The sequence below is a fragment of the Sminthopsis crassicaudata genome, chromosome 3 (genome assembly GCF_048593235.1).
Source record: "Sminthopsis crassicaudata isolate SCR6 chromosome 3, ASM4859323v1, whole genome shotgun sequence".
In the NCBI taxonomy this organism is placed as follows: Eukaryota; Metazoa; Chordata; class Mammalia; order Dasyuromorphia; family Dasyuridae; genus Sminthopsis; species Sminthopsis crassicaudata.
The window spans coordinates 141,634,689-141,650,738 of record NC_133619.1 but is presented as its reverse complement, the minus strand read 5'-3'; positions in this window follow the sequence as shown (position 1 = coordinate 141,650,738).

The following is a 16,050-nucleotide window of genomic DNA, read 5'->3' as shown; positions in this document are numbered from 1 at the left end:
GCCCTTTACATCTAACTCCCACATTTTTTTTTTTTTTTGCTTGTTTCACAATTATCCTGATATTCAGATATTGGGGGGGGGGAACAAAACAAAACAAAACAAAACAAAACAAAATAAAACTACTTCATAGATGAGGAATCTGGAACTGTGGGTGAGAGGTTGTTTTTCTCTATTCAGGTGCCAAAACTCTCAAATGGCAGAGCTAAGGTTTCAAACTTGCCTTTTTGACTCCAAGAATAATGGATACAGTGTTGAATAAGTTCATGTAGTCTAAATTACATTTTACAAATGAAGAACCTGATATCCAAAAAAGTCACATAAAGAATGAAAGGTGGGAAATATGGAAACTGTGTTTTTCATTGTATTGTGTTACCAATTCTTTCTCTACCACTTGATACTCCATAGCTTAACATTAAAATAGATGAATTCTCTTACATATTGATGGTACAATACCAGCTTCCATCCCCATATATCTATGATTTTAAAAAGTCTTAAAATAGGACAGCTAGATGATGCAGTAGATAGAGCACAAGCATTGAAATTAAAAGAACCTGAGTTCAAAACTGGTCTCAGATGCTTAAAATTTCTTAGTTGTGTGAACCTCAACAAGTCATTTAATCCCAATTGCCTCAGAAAAAAGTCTTAAAATAATCATAAATTTTTATGTTAATTGACATAAAATTATTCAATTTTCTGAGACCTCCATGCCTTCACTCCTATTCACCAATTACTGAACTTATCATGTCTTTGATGCAGGCAGCTTGTATGTGAAGAAACATTCTTCATTTATATAGATAAGCAACTATTCTTGTACTCATTTGTCTTAAAAAGTGGCTTATGTGATTAAATAATATGTTAAAAATTAAAAGCTAGCATTTTTCACAAATAGTATTTGAATACAGGTTGTATTTTCTAAGAAGTCTTCTCACAATCTGTTATGTTTCATGATTTTCCATTTTTGCTCATTAATGATGCATCATAGGACCAAAACATAGGATATCACTACAAGAAAACCTGAAGGCCAACTCTGTTGTTTTATTGATTAAAAAAACAAACAAACAAACAAACAAAAAAAACCCAAAACAAAACAAAAGCAAAACCAAAAACAACAACAACAACAAAAAACCTGTTTAGTGGAACCAGCCTAGAGCTGTTTATACTGCATACTGACCAAATCTCTATCTTGGTACCCTTCTTTGGATTTTTTTTCCCATTCTGCCCTAACCTCTATTTGTTTTTAACTTCCCTACATTCACCCTGAGACACAATCTTGTTTTATTTGTGGGGGAAATCTGAAGAATTTTGAATTTTTTGACCTATTCTGCCATCTTCCCACAATATTACTCCTTCCATTTCTCTATTAATAGCTATTTAGACCATCATTTTCAAATGATTGCTAAGTACCTTTGATTTCTTTTTGTGAAAATTACCAGTTTATGGAGAGACTTACATGAACTGATGCTAAGTAAAATAAGCAGAACCAGGTGATCATTATACATGACAACAACAAGACTATACAATGATCAATTCTGATGGATGTAGCTCTTTTCAATAATGAGATGATTCAAACCAGTTCCAATTATTCAGAGATGATAAGAGCCATCTACATCCAGAGAGAGGATTATGGGAACTGAGTGTGGACCACAACATAGCATTCTCACTCTTTCTATTGTTATTTGCTTGCATTTTGTTGTCTTTCTCAGTTTTTTTTTTTTTTTTATTCCTTCTTGATCTGATTTTTCTTGTGCAGCAAGATAACTGTGTGTATATATATGTATGTATGTATATATATATGTATGTATATATGTATATATACATACATAAATATATTGGATTTAACATGTATTTTAACATATTTAACATGTATTAGACTATCTTACATCTAGGGGAGGGAGTGGGAGAAAGGAGGAGATAATTTGGAACAGCAGGCTTTGCAAGGATCAATGTTGAAAAATTACCCATGAATATGTTTTGTAAATAAAAAACTTTAATTAACAGTTTAATAGTAAACCAATTTTCCCTCATTCCCTTCAGTATTTGTCATTTCTGAAAGGTGCGAAGTGGTATTTCAGACATTTTCTTTTATTTGCATTTCTCTAATCAATTGGGGTTTAAACATTTTTTTCCATATAATTGTAGATAGCTTTAATTTCTTCATAGAAAAACTGCCTGGTCATATCCTTTGATAATTTATCAATTGAGGAATAACTTGTATGTGTATTAATGTATAATTTTGACTCCTTTATGTATTTAAGAAACTAACCCTTTATCAAGGAATATATAGTAATTTTTTTCATAGTTATAACTACCATGGTTATACAGTACTTACTATTCTTTCCCTTTACTGTAAAATTATTTTGATCCTTTTTTATGTGAGCTAATTCATGAGTATTGTAACAAATTCTTTTCAGCCATATATTTAGTAAGATAAATCTTCATATGCTTGGGGTAAATATGCTTCAAACTCAAAAGAAGAACTTGAGACCTGTTGATTATCCCCAACCTGATTTAGCCCATCTGCTAAGATGATTTTATTGGGATGTAGCTCCTGTGCATGGTACAGATTCTTAGAGCTTCTGGGAAAATGGGCAATTGAGAACAATTTGTTTCAACAACCAAGAAGGCAGTTTAAGCAGGTACAATGGATTGCTTAAAGTTTAAACATTAAAGATCCAAAACCATTCATTGCAACCCAGGCCATCACCAGCTATCTTAACTTTTGCCTTGCCACTAGATTTTAATGATTCTGAAAGAAACCTATCAACTTTGTAGAACTCTGTCTCACTTAAATCCAATTCATATGAAAGTCAAAACTCATGATATCATTGACCCTTTAAAAAAAATTGATAAATAACATGACATAAGCTTACGTATACTACTACCCCTTTTTCTTTTCCCAAGTACATCCCTTTTTCTTATGCCTTAATTGATTTTTTTCAAAATAATATCCCTTCATAGTAAACTCATAATTGAGTCCACTATTTATGTAGATGTCTTGCGACTGCTGTACTAGGGATAAAATTTTTAGGAGTTGTAAAAATCATCCTCCTATGAAGTAAACAGATTAACTTTATCAAATCAACTTCATTGAATTTTATGAATTCTCTTTCTATTTTTTTCTATTTTTTTTAAATTAAAAAAAAAAATTTTTATTTTTTATTCATTTTTTCAAATTATCCCCTCCCTCCCTCCACTCCCTCCCCCTGATGACAGGTAATCCCCTACATTTTACATGTGTTACAATATAACCTAGATACAATATATGTGTGTAAATACCATTTTTTTGTTGCACATTAATTATTAGCTTCCGAAGGTTTAAGTAACCTGGGTAGATAGACAGTAGTGCTAACAATTTACATTCACTTCCCAGTGTTCCTTCTCTGGGTGTAGTTATTTCTGTCCATCATTGATCAATTGGAAGTGAGTTGGATCTTCTTTATGTTGAAGATTTCCACTTCCATCAGAATACATCCTCATACAGTATTGTTGTTGAAGTGTATAGTGATCTTCTGGTTCTGCTCATTTCACTCAGCAGCAGTTGATGTAAGTCTCTCCAAGCCTCTCTGTATTCCTCCTGCTGGTCATTTCTTACAGAGCAATAATATTCCATAACCTTCATATACCATAATTTACCCAACCATTCTCCAATTGATGGACATCCATTCAACTTCCAGTTTCTAGCTACAACAAAAAGAGCTGCCACAAAAATTTTGGCACATACAGGTCCCTTTCCGCTCTTTAGTATTTCTTTGGGATATAATCATAATAACAGCAATGCTGGGTCAAAGGGTATGCACAGTTTGATAACTTTTTGGGCATAGTTCCAAATTGCTCTCCAGAATGGCTGGATTCTTTCACAACTCCACCAACAATGTATCAGTGTCCCAGTTTTCCCACATCCCCTCCAACATTCATCATTATTTATTCCTGTCATCTTAGCCAATCTGACAGGTGTGTAGTGATATCTCAGAGTTGTTTTAATTTGCATTTCTCTGATCAGTAGTGATTTGGAACACTCTTTATGATTTCTTTTTCATGTTTCTCTTTTTAATTTTCTCTTGAGTCTTGTATTTCAGAGCCAGATTTTCTATTTAACCTTGGTATTTTCATCAAGAATGCTGGATTTCATCACAAATTTGTTTTTCCCTTGTAGGATTGTATTGACTTTTGCTGTGTAGGTGATTCTTAGTTGCAATCCTAGTCCCTTTCCCCTCCAGAATATCATATTTCAATTGAGTGTAACTATGTGGAAACATGGTATTTGAATTTTCTTTCTGGATCTTGCAACATTTTCTCCTTGACCTGAGAGCTCTAGAATTTGCCTGTATATTTCTTGAAAGTTTTCATTGTGAAATCTCTTTTAGGAGGTCGTTAATATATTCTTTCAATTTCTATTTTACCCTCTGATTCTAGAATATCTGAATAGTTTTCCTTGCTAATTATTTGAAAGACTATATCTGAACCCTTTTTTAAAATCATGGCTTTCAAATAGTCTACTAATAGTTAAATTTTATTTTCCAGGTCAATTGACTTTCTAATGAAATAGTTCTCATTTTCCTATATATATATTTTTTCATTTGTTTTATTTAGTTTGCTTGTTTCTTGATGTCTAATGGCATCATTAGTTTTTATTTGCCTAATTCTACTTTACTTTCTTCAGTAAGGCATTGTACTTTTTTTTTTTTTTTCCATTTGGACAATTCTACTTTTTAAAGAACTACTTTCATCCATGAATTTTTTGTATCTCTTTTTTCATTTTCTCAATTCTGATTTTGAAGATGTTCTCCTCCACCAAAGTTGTGTCACTTAAATCTTTTGACCAAGTCCATTTTTAAAAAGTTACTTTCTACAGTATTTTTAGCTTTATAAAGCTTCTGACTTTTAAAAATGATTTTTTTACATTACTCCCATCTTTTTCCTTACTTTTTCCTTTACTTTTTAAAGTTGACTTTTCCATCTTTTACTCTTCATTTGAGGATTTTTTGGGGAGGACTCAACCAATTCACATTTCTTTTGAGGTTTTACATGTAATTTCTTTGATTTTGTTGTCTTCTTTTGGGTTTGTGTTTTTAATCTTATCTTTCACAGTTTATGGCCAGGTTCTTTTTGTTGTTGTTGCTATTGTGGTTTGCTCATTTTCCCAGCATGTTTATTGAATTTTAATTTTATGTTAAAGCTAGGCTCTTCCCCCATGCTCAATTGGGTATTGTTCCATTCTTTGTCTTTTTTTGTACAGCTGCTTTTAGAGCTAGTTCTGGGAATCTGTAAATTTTCAGTTCTACAGTGGGCTGAACTACAGAGAAATGTGGTAACTGTCTTCCTGGTCTCTGCTCTTTTCTATGAATATGACCACAATCACTCTTTTCTGCCCTGGAATTGTGACAAGTTGATCCTCTCCTGTGGCAGCAAGCACTTGTATGCTACAGTTCCTTCTTGCCCTAGGACTATGACCCAATTAATCTAACAACCAATGCTAGGAAAATGTCCTATATAATCTCCTTCTTACTAGTTTTTCAATGTCTTTGCTATATGCGGGCTGAGAGTTTTGGAAACCACTACTGTCCATTCAATTTTTCCCAAGGCCTGCTGCTAGCTTGTGGCAGCCTGTGCTTATTGCTTTCCAATCTTACCTCAGTGAAACAGAAATTTCCTGTCAATCTTGTGAGTTATCTTGGTATAGAAAATTATTTTATCTCATCCTTTTTTAGGTTCTGCTTCTAAATTTAATTTATTTTATTTAATTAATTAATTTATTTATTTATTTATTTTGAGGCTGGGGTTAAGTGACTTGCCCAGGGTCACACAGCTAGGAAGTGTTAAGTGTCTGAGACCTGATTTGAACTCAGGTCCTTCTGAATTCAGGGCTGGTGCTCTATCCACTGTGCCACCTAGCTGCCCCCTAAATTTAATTTTTAACCATTATTTTAAAGTTGCTGGGGACAATAATTTATGAGAGCTCAGTTGAGTCCTGCCTTTTTTGTGCTATATAGGTCTATTCTTTTGAGGTTTGTGAAACACATGCTAAGACTAAAAAAAAAATCCATAACCACATTTTGATAGGTAGATTTTTTTTATAATTCAGTGATTTTTACTCATTGGGGTATACAAATTTAAAAAAAAATTACATTTTTCAATGTGGAGAAAAATCCATATATTAGATCATGAGTTGGATTCTTGACCAATTACCAATCCTACCAAGATATCATCTTTTATGATATGCTGTCAGAGTGTTAACAACATGGTATCCTTTTATGAAATCTTAATACTTTTATCTAATCAATTATAAATGTACAATACCATTGTATAATTAGTCATTCCTGATGTTCCCTAAAAGCAAGAGTTCATCAAATACTTTTTGAGTCTGGTTCAGGTTTAGCCTTTTGGAGGAAACCTTTGAACTCAGTGGGGTGAAGAGGAATAAGCCTTGTTTGAGACAGAGTAAATAGAGAGGACTTCCTCTTTTCCCCATCATATTGACCATGAATCTTTGAAGCACAGCTACTAGTCCAGTAGAAGAAAATATTGCATTCAAAAGTAAACAGAGAAATACATTCTCCAGCCACATATGGATGAGATATGTAGCATTCAAGTAAATCCTAGGGATGGAACTTCTGGCAACAAAGAAGGTGTCTTACCCAACTTTGTTTTCAGGAGATTGCTAGCTCTAAAAAAATCACTCTGAGCTGTCAGATGGAAAAGAGAAGACTCTGGATGCTCAGATAAGAAAGTCATCTTCCAGACTATGCTTTCAGGGAGAATGTGAAGGGGTTGCACTTGGACTTTAGGAGAAAAATGACATTAAGACCCTGCAATTCCAGAGGAGGTTTGATTTTCTTTGTCAACATATTCAGACCATGTATATCTTAGTACCATTGTACTCTCGGTTTATGCCTACCTTTCGTTGTGTACTTGGGGAAGAATTAATTCCAAGCTTGGGTAAAGGGATATGCCATAGCTACTTTTACTATGTCAGGCTGGTAATTTTTTTTTAAACTAGCAATCTACTGGATAAATATTGAGGGATAGAATAAAAATGGCAATTTATGAGCTTTAGTCATTAGAGTCAAATATCCGATAGGGTGCCTTAAAACCTGTGATAGAAGTAGCTAACTTATAAGGTGAGGTTTGACAAAGTGAGTCTACATGTAGATAACCCTTATGAACTTTGTTTCCTGTAATAACTAACATTTATATATCTTAAAGTTTGCAAATTATTTAAAAAATGTATCTCATTTTGTCTTTATAACAGCACTGAGAATTGGGGTTAAATTTTGAAATTTTGTAGATTAAGAAACTAGAATAAACAGAAATTAAATGATTTGACATGGGCTACTTAGCTAGTAATTATCTGAAATTGAGTTTGAATTCAGGTGTTTCCAAATATCAGTCTAGCACTCTTATCTAGTGAGAAACTTAGCTGACTTTATGAAACATAAAACACTGCTAATGATGTATAATCCATAGTGTACACAGCACATTTCCAACTGATTGTACCTCAAAAACTTCAACTGCAGAAACACTAGTAGTTATTCATTTTTGTTGATTAATGAGAAGTTACCCATAATATTCCTTCCCCTAAATCAAAGGACCTACTTATCCCTCAAAATATACTTATATTTGCTTATTTTTAACATCTTCCTAGCTTTCCTTTCTTCTTCTTGTTCTTCTTCTTGTTCTTCTTGTTCTTGTTCTTCTTCTTGTTCTTGTTCTTCTTCTTGTTCTTCTTCTTGTTCTTCTTCTTCTTCTTCTTCTTCTTCTTCTTCTTCTTCTTCTTCTTCTTCTTCTTCTTCTTCTTCTTCTTCTTCTTCTTCTTCTTCTTCTTCTTCTTCTTCTTCTTCTTCTTCTTCTTCTTCTTTTTCCTTCCCTTTCTTCTTTACTCCCTCCCTTGTTTCTTTTCTCTTTCTTTTTTCTTTTCTTTGTTTTCTTTTTTTCTTTTTATCCTTTTCTTCTTTCTTCCCTCACTTTCTCTCTTCCTCCCTCCCTCCCTCCCTCTCTTCCTCCCTCCTTTTCTTCCTCCCTCCCTTCCTTCCTTTCTTCTTTCTGTCTTTCCTCCCTTTCTTCCTTCCTCTCTCTTCCTCTCTTCCTTCCTTTCTTTCTGTCTTCCTCCCTCCCTTCTTTCCCCCCTTCCCTTCCTTCCTTCCTTCCTTCCTTCCTTCCTTCCTTCCTTCCTTCCTTCCTTCCTTCCTTCCTTCCTTCCTTCCTTTCTTTCTTTCTTTCTTTCTTTCTTTCTTTCTTTCTTTCTTTCTTTCTTTCTTTCTTTCTTTCTTTCTTTCTTTCTTTCTTTCTTTCTTTCTTTCTTTCTTTCTTTCTTTCTTTCTTTCTTTCTTTTTCTTCTTCCTTTCTTTTTCTTCTTCCTTTCTTTTTCTTCTTCCTTTCTTGTCTTTTTTCTTTTCTTCTTTCCTTCTTCCTCCATCCCTCCCTCTATGCCTCTTTTTCCATACCTTTCTTTTTCCTTCTTCATTTTTTCCATTCCTCTTTTATATGCTCCTTCCTTCCTCCTCTTTTTTCTTTTCTCTTTCCCTTTCTCCTCTGCCTTCCCTCCTCCTTTCCTTCATCCTGCTCTCTTCTACCTTCCCTCCTCCTTCCCTTTCCCCTTCTGCTTTCTTCCTTTCCTCTTTCCTTCTTTCTTATTTTTTTTTTTAGATGCAGTGCTTTGCTAGCCTTTGAGAAGGTTATACAGAAGTAGAATATGTTGTTTCTGTCTTCAAAGAACCTAAACTCTGTTCATATCTATGTCCCTATAAGGTCAGTAATAAATCATAATACATTTAAGTCATTTGTCCATTTGTCTAATATGTATCAAATGTATGTTATTAGCCTAGGCCTTCATGACAGCAACATGAATTCATTCATCCACTGTACCACATTGCTTCTTAGTCTGCAGATTAGGAAATCATATAAAAGATAAAAATCTCCCTCCTGCAGTGCTGAATCACATAATAACTCCTCAGAATTGAGCATAAAGATTAACCCTTCTGGCTCTAATTCCATGTGCTATTGCTATAGTTTTAACAATGGTGCATCAGGTGAAATACATATTTTACATTTATCACACTGTATTAAGTAGCAATGTAATTCATTTATTTTTCTATCAGACATTCATTAAGCATCTACATCTTCAATAAATGCATGCTATTAGGTGCTGAGGGAAGTGCATAGTCAATGTTCCTGAATGCAATTGCAAGAGAAAATATAAAAAGCTATGAGGTCTGAAGATAGAGAAATAATTTTTGTCTAAGGGAAGAAAAGTAAACCATAAGGAATTCTTAAATTCAACTAAATTTTAAATAGCAGAGTATAATTTTCTTATGGAATATGCTATTCTAAAAACCAAAAACAATCTTGTAAAAATATATTATCTGTAGTATCCTCTGACTGCCTTTAGAATGTGAGATGGTTATAGCTATTTCCCACTCTCATTCAAGCATGTTTTCTGAAAACTGCTTAATGCAGAATACTTTGGACTTACTGAATTTAATGACCCTCACTTGCTCATTTTAAAAGAAAAGACTGTCAAAATTTCTGACAGCATTCTAGTTTCAGCACTGATCTTCCCAGCTTTCATAGTCAAAACAGAACAGTCTGCTTGTTTCTCTCCAGTGCATAGTGTGTTTTTCCTCAGTAGTACCTGTAAGAAAACAGTCTTTATTGTAAGGCAGAGTACTCAGAATACATCATCCTCTCTTATTATGAAGATTTTTGAAGTTATCAAGCCATCCATTAATATATTGGAACCATAGGAAAAAAAGAAAAAAAGAAAAAAACAACTATATAGTTTTAGGGTTGGAAAGGATCTGCTTACACTCCATTCCATTCCATAGCCCAAAGAAATTCATACTTTTAAATACATTTTACAAGAATAACCAGTCTGAATTTCGTGATCTATTAGTAGAGACAATCCAATAGGTATTGAGACAATGATTTCCATTTGTTGATAGTTCTAATTATTAGGACTTTTTTTTTTCTTCTGACTTCAGGCTATTTAAAGTAAAGGTCCACTTTCTTTTAGTATTTATTCTATTATTTATTCCTATTACACAAGAGAGATAAATGTTATTGGATGAACAAATTGGAGTTTTGGATTGAAGTTCCTCTGTCCTGGTTGATGAAATCAAAACTCTATAATTGATAGGTGTGGATAACTCAAATAACAAATTAATATACCAAGGATTTTCCCCAGATAACTGATTTAATGTATAGACACATTTGAGTATTTTAAAAAGAAAAGAATCAATATGGAATATCCAAAGGCTGCCCAATCCAGTTAATACTCAGAACTACTCACATTTGATAGGCTACTTCCTCCTAGAGATGTTAGGTTTACCTCTTTAGGTAATGAAAATCTGAGAGGAACCACACTCAATGAGTAATTTTGTGCCTCAATAAAAGCAGATACTTGATTCAAAAACAATGACCCCAAGTTTTTCATTATATGGTATAAAAATGAACTCTTTCTGGAATGTATTAGTGAGGGAACATTGAGACAGATGAACAGTCTCTTAAGTGTTTTTTCTTCATATTTAGACATGTTTTATATATGTATATATATATATATATATATATATATGATACACATACACACATACACACACACACACACACATATATATATATATATATATAAAACATAGTATTATTTTTTTCCTAGATGGATAAACTTATGTACAATAGTTTATCCATCTAGGAAAAACAAATACTAGACCAGAGTCAGAATATATAGGCTCAAGCCCTAGTTTTGTTTATTATTTATGTTGCTTTGAGGAAGTTATTTTCCTTTTGTGAAGTTCATTGATATGAACAGTGTGTTTTAATGAAAAAAAAAAAAAGGAACAAATGAATTCAGGAAGATATGGATTTAATATATATTTCTGGCCTAAAAGAAATGCTCTGACATACCACTTAACCTCTTAGTGTCCAAGACAATTTTGTAATAAGCTACAGACATATTACTCAGACATTTGCCTGAGAGGAGGAAATGTTTACATTGGAAGTGTTTCTGTGGGTGAAACCATATGTGTTAATTAACCCATCCCCAACAAAACAAAATTAAACAAACAAAAACCATAGAGCTGTATTATATAGTTAATGTGAAAATTCAATTAATTTAAGTTAACCAATTTGTAAACTATAATTCACAAGGAATTATGCTTTTAAAAAAGTTATTCTGGGGCAAAATGTGTGATTAGTAATTCTGAGTTATTGACATATTCTATAGCCATATATTTGAACCAGACAAAGTTTGAGAAACTAATCAAAAGTATATTCTTTTCTAATTCTAAATCTTTGACACTATCCCTTAAAGCCTAAAATATGGAGTATCTTCATAGTTCATGTCTATTTTTGATATGTATTTGGTTTAACAGTAGTCACCTGTAAGGTTAATTTATGCTACAAAGGTAAATGTATTGGGAGAAAAAAAGTAACAGTGATATTGAGAATTGAAGAAAAAAAATAATTCATAAAATTGAAAGCCATCTAAAGGACTTAGAATAAAAGAAATGGTACCTTTGAATATTTTATATATAACCTGTTTATAGGATTATAGTTTCAGCTTGAGGGAAAGAGTTTTCAAAGTAGCAGCTGTTTAAATAGATTCATAGGATCACAGAATTTTAAAGCTGGAAGGGCCATAGGATCAAAGGACTAGCAACTTAAAGCTTCAAGGAATGCTAGAAATCATCTTGTCCACATACTTCATTTTATAAATGAGAAAACCAAAGCCCAGGGAGAAGAAAGTTAGTTATTCATTAAAGCAGTATTTGAATGTCCTATTGTTTATGTTGTTGTTATTATGATTTTACATTTCAGTACAAATTACTTTGTTGTTATAAAGTGATTAAAAGATTTATATCATCACTAGTTTGATCACTAATTTTTAAGAGTAAAAGCTAGATTTGTTCAATTTGTTCTCAATTAATGAAGTGCATATCAAGGTCACTATACAGGTTAATTAAAATTTGCCTCCTGTGACTGTTGGTTAAAGAGGTATTATAGACTTTTTAAAGTGTTCAGACATGCTGGCTGTATGTGTGATGTGAAAGAAAGCTGTATTTTTGATTGAACTTCCCTAAAGATACCTTTTAAAAACTATGCTAATTGAAGCTTCATGTTCAATCAGAATCATCTACTTTGCTTCATTTCTACCTTCTTTCTGTAACAAGCATTTGAAGAAAGCTTTACAATCTGCAAGATACTACACATGCATTACCTCACTTCAGACTTACAATTTACCTTCCTTCCACACAAATTACAAAGTGATATGCCAAATGGCTAGGTTTATTTTAACATTCCTTTGTTCACAAAACTTCAGTAACTCCCTTTCTCCTCTAGAATAAAATGTAAAGTCTTTTGTTTGGCATTTAAAGTCCCTCATCTGGTTTCAATTTGTCTTTCCAGATTAATAATGTTTCTCCTTATCTCAAATACTCCCCATTGAATCTAAAGTGTGTTATTTTATATTCCCTGTATAAGACAGTCCATCTGTGCTTCTTTGTCTTTGTATAGATTGTTCTATATATCTAAGATGATGTTCTTCCTCATCTGTATCTTTTGGAATCTTTAGATCTCTTCATTGCTGAGTTCATATAAACTACTATAAAAAGCCTTTCATTTATTTTTTAGTCCTCTTTCTCCCTTCCCTCAATTGCTTTGAATTTTGAGTGCAAATATGCTTACTTATAGACAGATCTGTTTTTACCAATCAATACCAACCAAAGAATGTAAGTTTCTTGAAGGAAATGACTATGTGCTTTTTTTTCTTTACATCATAGCATCTACCATGGTGTTTGACCCATAGTGTATATATTATATATTTTTATTGAATTCAATAACTAAAACCAAAATTTTCATCTCTATGCTAACACAGTATGCAGTTTTCTCTTGAAGTACAAAGAGCTGAAAATGATCTTAGAAATCATCTTATCCAACTCTCAAAATTTAATCCTAGAGAGATGTGACTATAAATGTGGGGCAACCAGTAAGAAAGAGTGGAAAGAGTGAGCATTTGAATCTTTGTCTCCTAAATTACATTTCAAAAGTTTTTTTTTTTTCTCTTGTATTCTTTATTTTAAATTCATTATACTGTTGGGGTTTATATATACATACATACATATATATATACATATAAAATTATAAAATATATAGATATAGATATATGAAAAATTATCAGATTGCACACTTCTATTCTTTTCTGTAAGAATATTATAGTTCATTTATAAGTTAGCCTTAATCAATATTTTACTTTTCTACTTTTTGAAGGAAAGTCCCAACTTCATAAGGATCAAATACTGTGTCCACCCATGAAGAATTAGAGCAAAGAATTGTTATTAAAGCATAATGTATTAAGTGGGAAAAAATTGCATGTCAAGAGTAAGTGTATAGCTATTATTATACATCATTATCTTCTCAATGGCAAGGGAAATAATGTAATGTCTCTGACTTATTGTTGGATTACCTTTAGAGAACTTATAGCAGCACAAGAATAAGAATTATATAGGCCAGAAAAAAATACATGGGTTGCATTCTGTATCTTTGGTAGTAATGGCCAAATTAATTAGGTTCTAGAACCAATTGAATATTTGATAATTAGTCTTTGAATCCAGACTGTTAAGATGTTTGGATTGTTATTCAGTGAGATAAACTTTCCAGGTTCATGTGATCTGGGGAAAAATAAAACTTCTATGAGACATCTATGGCTTGTTGTTGATTAAACTGCTGAATAAACCAGTGTACATGGGGCCCTCCCAAAGAGAACCAAGCATATATCAAATGCTAAATAACTATTGAGAACTTTCATTCAACTAACTGCATTTCCAATTATGATCCTCTATTAATACTGGCTTTCCTAATAAAATTTGTTTCTTCTCTATATACACCATACATAATCTAATGGGTAGTATAACCAACTAGATAGTAGAACAACATTTTCCTATAATTAATTCTTCTTTCAGTCTATAGCAGAGCATGGCTGAAATAGCATGAACCACTACTTTCAGTTGAATGTTTGTTTTTTTTTATTTTCTACTCAAATAGTAGTTGAGGGTCTCACTATTTTTCTGCACTCACCATAATCTGTATTACTGTATAATCCAAAACCACCTAAAAGAGATGGATAGAATAGAGATTTATCTGTAAGATACTACACAAATTTTCAAACAAGTATTATAGTTTGAGCTGACTTAACAGAGAGTTCAGTATTAGCATGGGGGGGCTAGAAAAATGCAGGGCTGGAAAGTAGGGGGCAATTTATTTCAGTATCCAAAATCTCTGGATAGATAAATATTTCAAGAATCTATAAAACAAACAGTAGCCCTTTGTTATCTAGATAATGGTAAGCTTTGTAGTCTATTAACTAAAACTGTTCCTCTATGTATGACTTTTTACGACTCCGAGCTGTGCTATGTATTAAGAGAACCAGATTTATCTAAATTGTAGTCACATCTAAATATGATTTTAATAGGAGGGAAAAGACAATATCCTTATAAGAGAAATTCTTAAATCTTACATGGGGTGTATCTTCAGTATTTAATTCTCAAATATTTAGTAATTTCAGAACTTCATGATAAGATAAAGATGTTGAGAGTTGTCCCATAATCTTCATGTTTTGAAAATAGTATTAGTGGTTCCACTCACAGATAAGGCCCTGATACTAAAATATTTTTTGAAGGAGAGAGGAATTATGTTCATCTCCATGTGTGCCATAAAAACTGTCATGTAAACTCCATATTGCCATGGAAAATAAGGATACATGTAGTGGAAATATTCCATTAAAGCAGCTTTATAGTGAAAGAAGATTAGGTCAGACAAACATACCAGGTAAATTTAGATAACATGTATATATAGAATATGTAATCATATATAGAACAACTGAGGGAAACCAATGGAGCAACAATCTCTAGTTTAGAGTCATTACAGCTTATTAGGATGAAAGTTGGAATTTGATCCCATATCTCTGATGACTTGAAGGGTAGCATGCCTTCAACTATACTATGCTATTTTTCTGTGATGGATCAAATATTTAAAACATGGAAACAAGGGGAAGGAATTAGATTTACATTGCTATTATCCAGGAGGTAAAAAATTGGCTCGAACTTGGAGGGAAACAATTTTAGGCTCAACACAACTTTTTTAGTTAAATAAAAAAGAAACATCAAATATTATTTTCCAATTACCCATGGAATTCATTATTTAGCCATACATTTTCATCCTGATACTTTTACTTGTTTGCCCTGCTCCCTTCAAGTCCTTAATTGAAAATTACCAATATACTGGTTTACATCAATGTAGTACATAGAATGTCTATTTATAATTTTTTGTTCTTGTAATTTGAATATTTTATCATATTTCTCAATTATGGATGTTTCAAAGCATCTATTTTGTGCTATTTTTTTGATTCCAAAAATATTTGCTAATAAACTGTATACTGCTGGTGGTTGCCAATGTGCTTGTAAGGAATCTCTCTTTATTAAACTACCTTGTTGTTGTTGTTCAGTCCTTCAGTCATTTTCAGTTCTTTATAATCCTCTGGAATTTAGTGTCATGCCATTATAGTCCACAGTAGAACTTCCAGTCCTCTAAGAACCAAATTCTCGCACAGAAACTTCATTATAATTGTAATAATACACTGGAATTATAAAATGTTATAGATAGTAAATATTCAAAGAAAAATATTTCTAGGTCCCTCCATCTAGGCTATAATTAGGTGGGAAGTCTGATAGAATCTTCTTAGCTTTCTAGGATAAAAATTCCAGTGAAGGTGCAAGACAAACTTAATAGGGGACATGAGGATAGAACAACACCCAGAACAAGATTTAGGCAGCAAGTTACTGCTTGAGCAACGCAAGCAGAGTTGCAGTGAAAATGAGGACCAGAGCAGTGACCGATCATCTCACTTCCCACACACCATGATAATCAACCAGGCAGAAAAAACAGAAGCATGTCAAGAAACAGAGTCAGATTAGTGTCCCTGTATAAAATTATAGAAAATCAATAAACTGAAAAAGGAATCCACCAAAAAGAATCATTATAGTGACTAACATAATACTGGAAGAA